The 13276-nt window shown below is 33.7% G+C and overlaps 1 long non-coding RNA gene across 1 annotated transcript in view; it reads left to right on the top strand.

Annotated features, from left to right (window-relative positions):
• The window catches only part of LOC144333318 (uncharacterized), an 80988-nt gene that overhangs the window by 1264 nt on the left and 66448 nt on the right, over positions 1-13276 (top strand). The window lies entirely within an intron of this gene.

Raw genomic sequence — 13276 nt, 5'->3', positions numbered from 1 at the left:
TATTGTGTCTAGTGGTTTCTCTTTGGGTTTGGAGATTCAGATGAGGCACAGAGGAGACAGTTGCTCTCTGTTCTATGATGTTTGGAACTTCAGCTGACAGACTTGAAGACTAATAGCTGGAATCAGCTCCTTCAAAGTTATAGGAGAAAATTTTCTCCTTTTGGGTCTTACTTTTGAGAACTGTTAGAGAAGACCAGAAGAGACCTCAGTTTAGGATTAATTATTGCTTTATTCTCCACACTCCACCCAATGACTCATCCCATCGAAGCTTTTCCAGCCTAGCTGGTGGGAACAGGTAATGTTTACAGCTGTTGGTGAAAGCCCAGTACTATCTCTTTTGAGTGATTATTTTCCATGGCATATGGTAGTTTTCTCACAGTGTTCTGACAAATAGGCAGGAAATACTCAACGACAATTCTCCACACATCTTGAAAGTTCTTGTTCCATGCAGCTGTCCTCTCTCTACTTTGCTTTTGCATACTCTAATTATATCTGCCTTCCTGGGCTCTGGGTTCTGTCTCCTGAACTCAGGGAGTCAGATGAGCTCCATCTGGATTCTCCCTCCTTATGCTGTGGTTTGAAAGTTCTCTCAAGTTTTATCAATATGCCTCACCTCTTTTGTTTATTGTTTTTCAGAGATCATTGACCATTCTCTGATCTAGTGTCTTGAAAATTATTGCTTCATATATTTTGTTTGTTTTTAGATGTTTCAGGGCATATCTTCTCCATGGTACTCTGTCTTGAGAGGAAATACAACTCAATTTTGCTTGTGATAATCAGTGTAGAGTTTTTAATTCTTTAGCTAATAATTATTTTATTTGGAGAAAATCCTGCATATATGAATGTTAGTAGATGTTCAATCCACTTTTTACTGAAATTAAGATGGGGCACATATTTTCATTTGGCATGCCTTGGAGGAGGGTCAAGGGCATGTGACTTTGTCTGAAAAGGAATTAATTCAAAGACTCTTGTACAGCTAAGGACCATGAAGTCAGGGTTAATGTCTGGTTACAGCACAAGCAAAAACATTTTAATCCAACTACATCTGTGGCTTTATGTTGTGTTTCCATTTTCCTCAACTTGGATTATTTCAGACCTTCTTAAATATCCTCTGAGCTTTCTCAAATATTTTCTCTTTAGGTTAGCCAGGCTGGTTTTCTATTACTTTCAACCCAAAGTCCTAGCTTATATAATAATCACTGTACTCCCAGGTTTTCCTCATTTTTATTTATCATTTCTTAATGTAACTATATAAGCAGAATATTTAAATGTTTGGGTTTTACCACCTCCTTATGTCTAACTGAGAAATAAAATACAAGATCTTTCGGATCCTCTGTTGGTCAGGATTTTCAAGAAAAACAGAACCAACAGGGGATATGTGTTTATGTGTCTGTGTGTGTGTATATTCCTCTCTCTATATACTGAGAGCTGTCTACATATGCCAGTAGCCCAGCAAGCTGAGAAAGAATTGCTGTTTGAACCCAAAGGCAGTCTGTTGGCAGAATTTCTCCTTGGTTGGGGAAAATTAGTACTTGTTATGTTAAGTCCTGCAACTGATTGGATGAGACCCACTCATATTGTGAAGGGCAATCTACTTGACTCAGTGTCCACTGTTTTAAATGTTAGTCTCATCCAGAAAACACCCTCATAGAAATATTCCAAATGTTAGACCAAATATCTGGGTGCTGGATCTCAGCCACAATGATATGTAGAATTAAACCTCACAGATCTCCATTTTCTGTCTATTTCATTAACCGGAGCTAATTTCTGAATCCAAAAAATAGAAATAATCGTTTTAATTTAGAAAAAGCATTCCAATTTAAGTTATACTCCTTAAAACACAATATTTAATTAATGAACTATTATGTTGATTCAATCTAGCCATAAACTTTTCCATTTATTTTAATTTGTATGTAGTTATATATACTATATGTAGTTATATATACTATACATAGTTATGTATACCATATGTAGTTATATATACTTTCTTAATTTCTTGAATGCTTAAGGGTCCATTTGATTATTTTTGCTTTCATCTAATATTTGACATATATTCTTAATAATGCCACCTTTTAATTAATATTTGGTTGACTGATATCTCACAATAACCTTATCTCTTTTTTCTAAGCAAGGTATTTTTAAATTAAAAATAAAAAGTAAACTTTTGTTTAAAATTACTTGTCTACTTTATCTTATATTGTCCAGGTTCAATAATTTAACCTGACAGCTTAAAATAATTAATATTAATACATTCATCAGAAAGTAGACATAATAAAATGTTTTTGATATTACCTTGTAGTGATCATAATTCATTTAACAGTTAAAAAGGCAGTCTGCACATAAAGCATATCTAAAATTGCTAGTAATAGTAGCTAGTATATTGTAATGTAATAGAATTACTTATAGCAGAATAGACTGAAACTAAGAAACTTGAGGAATTGACATTAACATTCTAAAATGACAGAAAGTTTCAAAGGTTTTAAAGGATTTTTTCCAGAAATGTACAGTAATGATTACAATGTAAAATCTAAAAAAAAAAAAAAAAGCCTGAGAAATAAATAGGAAAAGAAGAATAGATATATAAATCTATAATAATTAAGGCTGAACATTAACTAGATTAAGGTTCAATGCTATAAAGTTGGTATATGCAGATACAGTAAAGGGCATAGTAATATAAATTCCATCACAGAAATGTAAACACCACATTAGAAGAGTGTATTAGTTTCTTAGAGCTCCTGTAACAAAGTACCACAAGCTGGGTATCTGAAAATAACTGAAATTTATTTCCTCACAGTTCTGGAGATTAGAAGTCCAAAAATCCAGGTGTTGACAAGGCCATGGTCTCTCTGAAGGCTCTCTTGAAGAATCTTTTCTTATTTCTTCCCTGCTTTTGGTGATTGCTGGCAATCCTTGGCATTTCTTATGTCACTCTAATCTCTGCTTCTGTCTGCACATGGCTGCTTCTGTCTGTGTGTATCCATGTGTCCACATTTATCTTCTCTTACAGGGATACCAATCATAGGATTAGAGCCCATATTAATCCTGTATGGCCTTATTTTGGCCAGATTACATATCTAAATATTCTATTTCCAAATAACTTCACATTTTGAGGTTCTGAGTGTACATGAATTTTATGAGGATCCATTTAAGGACAAAGGGTGAGAGAACATCTTGCTGATGAGGTAAGATCGGTATATTGGCATGTCATTAAAGACTTTGTTAAGGATATCGATTTGACAGAGGACTCAAGAGTCTGTCTAGTAATAACAAAAATATAGATATCAGAATCTTCATGATGTATGTGAGTTTCTAAAGGATTCCAGAATCTGCAGAAGAGCAGATGGAACGAAACCACCAAGACTCGTTTAATTGATTCATTACGAGTACCTATTTTTTTGTATTTTTGGAAAATAACTCCTTTGATGATGTTTTATGTAGTTTTCAAATAATTATCATTGTTAAGAAAGACAAAATGAAAACTTATATTAAAAATATAGTTAGGAACCACACAGTACCCTTTGATAATATGAGGTATATATCTTTGCCAGCATCTCACTCTTTAAAGTACATTGCATTGTACTTTGCATTGCTTTGTAATATATTTATCTTAGTGGTGTAGAAAAACTGATACTGAACACAGATTTCTAACCTGTTAAGTAGTTCACACCTTAAATAAAGGGCCCAAATTAAATATTGGTTGGAAAACTTATTCATCTATTTTCTCTCTGTCTCTTCTGTCTCTCTATGCGTACGCGCGCGCGCACACACACACACACACACACACACACACACACACACACGAAATATAAAATAAAAGGTAATGCTAAATACATTTTCAGTTCAAGCTTAAAATGTAAGGTAGTGAGACATATACCACATCATAAATGGAGAAAATTTCTTGGTAGTAAGAGACATTAAGAAAATATAGTGCAATTTTAATAGCACAGACTCAGGTGTAAGATTGCCTGTGTTTAAACCCTATTTATTTCATCTCTTGACTTGTTTCCTCATCTCTAAAATATCAAATCTTATGATATCATTGATTGGGTAGCATCAATGGGGACAATGATTTAGAGTGATCAGTCTGCCCGTCTCTGTGTAGTCCTGATCATTGTACCATGTTATGTTATGTAGCTTAAAATCACAGAAAGACGCTGAGGAGCTGGACTTTCTGTTTTCTATAGCTTTTTTTCTTTATAATTATTGGAATAAATTGCTCTTACAATCTCAGTCACTGTTATATATGTTAGGTGTTTGGGGGAAAAAAGTTTGAAAAATAGCTAGAAAATATCATCCAGCAAAATGAGTATTTTTGTTTTATTAATCAAATGGCTGCAGTTTGTTTTTACAATTTGTCGTATTTCCAAAAATATTATAAAACAAAAGTCTTTCTGCTTATTAACTTTATATATAAGTGAAGAGTAAGCAATTTACTGTTATATAATTAATTTCCAGTAAAACTATATTAATACAAATAATAACATGTCCCATTTACTCCTCAATAAGTCTACTGTAGTTAGGAAGCCTTTAAAATGGTTCCAAATTATCCCTGCCTTTTGATATTTATACGCTTATGTAACCTCGAACACTTAAAAGTGAACTGTACCTAGTGACTAGCTTCTAACAAATATAATATGGTGATGATTTTGAAATGTTCGAGAAGGTGATGACTGTTGAAATGTTGCTTTCATCTTGCCCACCTTATTCTACTCTCTCATTCACTTACTATGAATGAAGCCAGCTGCCAGGTTGTAAACTATCTAAGGAGGAGACCATATGGCAAGGAACTGGGAAAGGCCTCTAGCCTACAACCAGGGATGACCATGAGCCCTTTGTCCAGCAGTCTTTGAGGAAGTGAATTCTGCCTACATTCAGGTGATGGGACTAGGAATCCAATCCTCTCGTAGTTCAGCCTCCAGATGAGACCTCAGCCCTGGCCAACAGTTTGTTCACAGCCTTGTAAGACATTTTGAGCCAGATGCACACAGCTAGGCTATGCCCAGGCTCCTGAGATGCAAAAACTGTGGGATACTAAATGTTTGCTGTTTTGAGTGGTTAGGTTTTAGAACAATTCATTTTATAGAAGTGGATAACTATCTTTACAATTTATTATTCATTGTTGTAGTCAGCTGACAAAGTATGTGATCCTTTCATTAACACTGTGAGACAGTTATTACAATCTCTATTTTTCAAAGAGGAACTTTGGATTGGAAGAAACTAAATAATGTGCCTGTCATCATAAAACTTTGAAATGAGCTGTATTACAAGGGATCATTCTTAACCAACAAATAGTTCTCCTTTCTCCTCATCATTTTTTAAAGTAAAATTATTTCTTACACCTTAAATCTTGAAAACTATGTAGATATTTGCTTCTCATGTTGGATTTCATCAGTATATAATTAGAAAAAAAGAATGGAAAACCAACATTAAAACCACCACATGGGCAGAGCTTCATCATCCACACTCTGCACCATGACCCTGATAAAGCCTGGCAGAGGCATAAGGGGCAAGTTATGAAAGGATTGAGATAACAATTTCTTTTCTTGATTCTATATCACATGTTAAAAATACAATCATTAAACTATTTTATGCACTTCAATAATCCACTGATTCCATTTGCCAATTTGTTATCAAAATTTATCATTATTTTCATCTATTTTAGCAATCTTCTATAATGAACAAAGAATAATATAAATTAACAACATTGTGCATGAAATACTAATTACTAATTTCTTATTCTAGTATAAATTCTAGTGTAAATATATTTGATTATATCTTGTAATTATATTTGATCAGCATGTCTGTGAAACTAATCCATGCCATCTGGAAAGGAAAAAGTTAAGTTGCATTTCTGCAGTACATTCTCTCCCTTCCCTGAGGTGCTCCTGGAATATAAAGAAAGCAAGTGAATTGAACTAATCCTCTTATAGACATACTAATGATAAATCTCCCAGTAAAACAACAACAATAACAATAAAGGTCTTCTGTTAACAAAAGAGTCTTTTCCTATGTGAAGCTTTTAGTAGAATGTTCTTAATTGTCTAGAATTATTTATAGTAAGCAAACAGAAATATATGGACTTATGCATAATGACTCCTTGGAAAATGTTTTATAATATATGTAACTCTTTCTGTAGAAAATATAAATGTTTTATAATCTGTCTCCTTTCATGAAAGTGAGGTGCCTGCATACCTCATAGAAAACTCATCTGTTCACTTGGGCCAGAAATGTCTTTGATATTGTGTGATAGGACTCAGTCAACTGAAATAAACACAGACATCCTGACCTCACCTTTCCTTACCTGTGCCTCATGATTCCATGTGACCTTGAAATTGTTAGAAAAACTTGATACTGGATAAGATCTCTGAGTCCTTGAGTCTGAATTATCAATCCGATCCTTTCTGTTATTTTAAATTCCAAGACGTGTTGATTTATATGATAGCTTTTCTTAAACTTCATCCTTCTAGCAGTTGGTTTAATCATTTTGGTAGCCCCTAGGGGCACAAAAGGCACATTCTATATTGGTAAAATAATACACATGTGAGAAAAAATCTACACAGTAAAAAGGAAAATAACTCACTCTTTAAATCTAGATTCTGACACTCTCAACCCAGAAACAAACAGCAGTAGTTTGTATATTATTATACACATGCAAAAATATCTTATAAAATATTAAGTCTTCAGAGTTCCACTTGGTACATTTTTAACTGAGCAATATATTTTGAAGATCATTCCATATAAGCACACTAGGATTTAATTTAGTTTTTAACCATATGGATGTGCTATTTAATGCTGTAATTACCATAATTTATTCAGCTAGTCTTCTATTTATGAATGTTCATTTTTTTACATTACAAATATTCTACAGTAAGCATCCTTTTAGATAGATTGCTGAATTAAAAGATACCCCCATTTCTATGGGGTTTTTTCCTTAGAGGTATTGCCATGCTTTCCTCAAAGCGGTTACAATAATTTATCTTCCTGGAAATGAACATCTGAGAAGCTATGTGCCTGCAATTAGTGTTCTCTTTCTGTACTGGATAGACCATCTTCTTAGATTGTGGTTTCACCTAATAGCTAAAACGATTTTTTTCTCTATATAATTTTCTTTTGTTTCAGAGATAACAGAGAGTCCTCTCTCCTTTCCCCCAAATTTTACTCTCCATTTTTTGTTAAAGAAACTTGTAGTTTGTCAACAAAGTCCATAGATAGTTTTCAGGTGTTTTTTTTGTTTGTTTGTTTGTTTTGAGACAGAATCTCGCTCTGTTGCCCAGGCTACAGTGCAATGGTGTGATCTCAGCTCACTGCAACCTCTGCCTTCTGGGGTCAAGCAATTCTCCTGCCTCAGTCTCCCGAGTAGCTGGGATTACAGGCCCCTGCCACTGCACCCAGCTAATTTTTGTATTTTTAGTAGAGACTGGGTTTCACCGTGTTAGCCAGGATGGTCTCAATCTCTTGACCTCATGATCCGCCCGCCTTGGCCTCCCAAAGTACTGGGATTACAGACATGAGCCACCGTGCTCCGGCCTGTTATTTTTAAAAATATAAGTTTAGGTGATGTGTAAAAAGACCAAAAGTGGTGAGTAAAATGGACCACGTTACTTATTATGGACTCAACTGTAAAATTTTATAGTTTTCGTATCTTTTACAAATCAAAACAAAGTTTAAAAATCACAACACACATTATATATGTTATATATAATATTTGGTATAAAAATGTACCACAAATTGAAAACAAGTTTCTACTTGTCAGCTTAACTATGCACAAAAGATTTAACCCAGTAGACCTGACACCACTATTTTTCAGAAAAACCTACTTGCTTCATCCGTGTCCCTACAAAGGACATGAAATCATTTTCTCTATGGATGCATAGCATTCTATGGTGTATATGTGCCACATTTTCCTTATCTAGTCTATCATTGATGGGAATTTGGGTTGGTTCCAAGTCCTTGCTATTGTAAATAGTGCTGCAACAAACATACCTGTATGTGTGTCTCAGCAAACTAGCACAGTAACAGGAAACCAAACACTCCATGTTCTCACTCATAAGTGGGAGTGGAACAATGAGAACACATGGACACAGGGAGGGGAACATCACACACTGGGGCTTGTCAGAAGTGGGGGGCAAAGGGAGGGAGGGCATTAGGACAATTACCTAATGCATGCAAGGCTTAAAACCTAGATGATAGGTTGATGCGTGCAGCAAACCACCATGGCACATGTATACCTATGCAACAAATCTGCACGTTCTGCACATATATCCCAGAACTTAATGTATAATAATAATAATAATAATAATAAAAGAAAAACCTGTTTGCAAGGTTCACACTTAGCTGGCACCTGGGAATTTGGCAATCAAACCATTCACAAACTGATAACACTAGTTCATTGTTCCTGCATGGTTTGCAAAAACAATGCAGTTTATGCTGAATGCCTGCCTTGTTTCTAGGAGTTTGGAATTTTTACACGTGCTAGAAGCAGGTGCTTACATGATCAGCCCCCATAAAAATCCTGGACTCTGTTATGGGATGAATTATGTCTCCCAAACTTTATATGTTGAAATTGTAATGTCAAGTACCTCACAATGTGACAGTGTTTGTAGCCAGGGACTTCTAAATGGCAATTAAGTTAAAATGAGGTCATAAGGGTGGGCTCTAATCCAATATGACTGGTGTTGTTACAACAAGGGGAGATTTGTATACATAGGGAAAACTTACTAACACCTTAATTTCAAATTGATAGCTTCCAAAATTGTGAGAAAATCAATGTTTGATATGTAAACCATCCGCCCTGCAGCAGTTTGTTATGGCAACCCTAGCAAACTAATACACGCTCTGAGTGTCTAATGGGCTTTGTGGCAGATACATTGCATACACTTTACTGCACTTTTCACTGCCAATGAAAGGAGCATGCTAGGTGGTCATGTAAAAGGAAAAGGAGAACATCCTAAGACTGTGTATGGATTTCTGCAGACTCCTTCCTTTGCTGATCCTGTTGTGTATTCTTATGCTGTAATAAATCTTAGAAGTGAACATAACTTTATATGGAGTTCCATGTGTCCTAGGAATCACCAGAGGTGTAGGTGGTCTTGGGGATTCCAGAAACACTGATTCAGCCAATATAATATTTTGATAAATAGTTTTGAAACTTAGAGACTTTTATTATTTGGCTAACAAATACTCGATTTAGGTGAAATTCTGCATATATGAATTGTCGGTAGGCATTCAGTCCCCCTTTTAACTGAAAGTGAAATTTGGTGTATTATTGTACTTCTCTGTCTTGTTTTATCTGGCTCATCACAACAATATGAAAAATCTTTAAAGAAGATTTTCATCTTTCTTGTTCAGTGCACTCTTCAATAACTAGAACAGTGCCCACTAATTACTATTAAGTAGACAGGACTCATTAGTAGATATAAAATAAATGCCACTTCAGCAAATGAGTAAGCACATTATTTATTTATTTTGGGGTCACTGTTTAAATGGACATTGCCAATGTGTTTACAGTAGGGTATCTCCAGTTTTCTTTTCTTCCTTTCTTCCTTTTTTTTTTTTGGGAGAAGGAGGGCATTCATTTCTGAGCATTGATTCTTCTAATTGACACTGCCCTCTTTTAGATAGCATCCCACATTTTTAGCTTCTAAATTGCTGTTTTCATGTTCAATGTTAAGAACATGAGCTATAGAATAGTAAAAATATGGTAAGGCTTGCTATTGATCTATTTCTCTCATTCATTTATCTACTTAATGGTATGTAAATCATAAATTTGTTACAAACTTTACAGAAGAAGATTTTGTGATTGTTCAGCCTTCATGCACAGATGCTTATAAAACCTGCCAGTATCCACAAATTAATCATAGTATAGAGATTACAAATCTGCATGAAGATAAAATTATTTTGTTAAATGGAGAATCTCAAACTATTAGTAACTTGTGATATTAACTGAGTGAGTCAAGTGTAATTTCCTTTTTTTTTTTTAGACAAAGAAAGACTAGAGAAGTTTGTGAGATTTACCAGAGAAAGTTGTGAGGAAGCAATGGGCAGGTTCAGCAGAAGAGAAGCTGATGCCAAGGGTAATATTTTTTAAAGTAAAGCAAATGAGAAAAGAACAGAATAGTGTCTTTCAGATTTAGTAAGAATATTAACTTATGCAAATTTATTTTCAGTATAGATGTATAATTTACATACTTTGCTTATATAAATATGTGATGTGTGTATTATGAGTTTAAGGAGGGAAAGTTTGAACGTGACACAAGATGATTGATTATGAGTATTTATATGTCAATAAAATATTCTAAAATGTGAAACCCTTCAAAATGTTAGAACAGAAGTTACAATGGAACATCATTGAATTGAACATTTTAATTTTATAAACAATAATACGGGCGCTCAGTAAAATGAAATTATCTTCTAAAATTATAAATTAGATTAGTGGGAGATTTAGTATTAAAACTCAAGTCTTCTATCAGTTTTCCATCAAATCATACAGCTAAGAAAATATAATGCTAACTGTTCAAGCATGTAACTTTGGATCAGTTCTATTTATTAAACTGAAACTGGCATTGAGTTAAGATTGCTTTTTAAGCAAACACATTTGTTACTTTAAATGCAATAACCACAAAAAATGTAACTATTCTCCAATTTTAAAGAATAAATATTCATTTAAATAGGATGCCTCTAATTGTGGTTATATAATTTCTTTACTTTTTATTCTTATTATAATGAATTAAGAGAAATTTGTTTTTTGTTAACATTAGAATAATTGTTCATGTAGTTGGTATTATAACTATTCTAATATGTATCCAGAACAAGCACCAATTAAAAATATTACTGCATCCTTATCATCTTCTGCCAGCTGGTTGTTCATATTAACATTGCAGGGGATCACAATGTTATTTTAGGAAGCTGCTTATCAAGTTATGGGTTTTTGTTGGTGTTGTTTGGTTGCATTTTTTCACCTAATTAGTGAACAGCCTGAGAAATGCTTTATCTTTAGTATGGTTTCAAAAGTAATGAAAGTGGGAATAATAAAGACCTTTGGAGACATTCTACAGAAAAAAAAAATTATAAACAAACAAAACGCTGCATTCTTCCCTCCCTTATTTGTGGCTTTTCTTTCTGAATTTTCCCTTGTCTGATATCAGTAACTGACTTCTATTATATTAATATTTGCATATGTTTGTCACATTATTCCCTACTTCTCTATTTTAAAACCTTCTTAATCATTTTGTTTTACATGTATTTCCTACATACAGAAAACTGTTGGGTTTTGTTTTGTGGGTGATTTGAAATTTTGTTTTTTTAAATGTAATAAATTAACCCATTTTCACTTAACATAAATATGTTGTATGTTACTTAGTGTAATTATTTTATGTCATATTTACTAAGTTTCAGTGGGTGTCTGTCTCCTTCTCCTGGTTAACAGTGTCAAGGGTTTTAGTTGACTTATAAATATTTCTTCTAAATGTATTTGAGTTCTTTGTACAAAAAGCAGTGAACTTATTTTCAACTACTGACTCATAGAAGGTGCTCGTAATATTTTCATTTTGGCTTAGGAATTCCATACTGAAAACAGTAATTTTTCAAAATTCTAGCCAAATTTTAAAGACCATTAGAACTATTGTTTCTTGCTGTGATTTTGAAGATACAAAAAATATACTGTTTTATTTAAGTGAGAAAATTCAGATAATGTTTGTAATTCATGGATTAAATTATTCCATGTGTCCTCATTTACATAGGTGCCTCATTTCAAATATGATCTTACTATCCTCTAATAGGTCTAAATATTGTGAACATGTTTTAGATTTGCTTTCATTTTTAATTTATCATGTTTTATTTTGCATAACCTTGATAATCACTGTAACCATTATTTTTGCAGGTACTTAATTATGTGAAAATAATTACATCCTTCTTTAAGGGATCTAGCATCTTCTTCATTAAATTATGTCCTTCTTCAATGCAACTTAAAACCACAATGAGATACCACCTTAACACAGCCAAAATGGCCATGATTAAAAAGTAAAAAAAAAAAAACAATAGATGTTGGCATGGATGTGGCGAAAAGGGACTGCTCATACAATGCTGGGAATGTAAAGTAGTAAAACTTCTATGAAAAACAGTATGAAGATTTATAAAGAAATAAAAGTAGGTCTACCATTCAATCCAGCAATCCTACTACTGGGTATCTACCCAAAGGAAAAGTCATCATTATATCAGAAAGATGCCTGCACGCATATATTTATTACAACCCAATTCACAATTGCAAACATATGGGACCAACCTAAGTGCCCAAGAGCTGATAACTGGATAAAGAAGATGTGATATATATATAACATATATATATAAAATATTATATGTTGCATATATATTACATATATATGTAATATGGGATATTACTCAACCATAAAATGAATAAAATAATATCTATTGCACAATTTGTATAGAGCTGGGTGCCATTATCCTAAGTGGAGTAACTTGGGAATGGAAAACCAAATACTGTATGTTCTCACTTAGAAGTGAGAACTAAGCTTTGGGTATGCAAAGGCATGTGGAGTGGTACAATGGCTATTGGAGACTTAGAAGTAAGGAGGGTGGGAGTTTTGCAAAAACCTACATTAAAACTGCACTAAAATCTTAGACTTCATCACTATACAATTTATCCCTGTAACCAAGACCCCCTTGTACCTCAAAAGCTTTTGAAATAAAAATATATATGTTAAAATTATGTCCTTCCTCAATATGACCCAGCCTTAAGGGAACTCAGCCTTCTTTTCAACCAAGAGATTCTTGGTATGTAAACTGCTCAAGAATGGAAACAAGGGGCCATGAGTCCGTTTTGGTGACAAGTTGCGTTTCTGTTCGGTAGATCCAGAACTCCTCATTTACACAGATCAAAAAAGAATTTAAGAGACTGCCATCTATATTTTTTTCTAGGGAAGCCATGGTCAACTAGCCAACATCATAGATCTCTGTGAGTCAATCTATTGATCACCGCTTTACATCTGCTGTCTGTTACAGTAATCATGCTTGCCTTGTGTTTAATAATTAAGTGCCACCACTTGCACCATGCCACTTAGGATCCTATTATCCCCATTGCATTTAGAGATTCCTGTTTTATTGCAGCAGTTACCATTGTAATTTCTGACCTACAGTAAAAAGTGACTACAGAGCTCTTCAAGGATGCTGGGATTCCCCTCACAAATTTGAGAGGATGAGAAGACATGAGCAATAGTGAGGAAATAATTTAATATTTTTATTAAAACTTATAGTCTGCGAG

Source organism: Macaca mulatta, chromosome 12 (assembly GCF_049350105.2).
Source record: "Macaca mulatta isolate MMU2019108-1 chromosome 12, T2T-MMU8v2.0, whole genome shotgun sequence".
Taxonomy (NCBI): domain Eukaryota; kingdom Metazoa; phylum Chordata; class Mammalia; order Primates; family Cercopithecidae; genus Macaca; species Macaca mulatta.
This window is presented reverse-complemented; position numbering and strand designations above follow the sequence as displayed.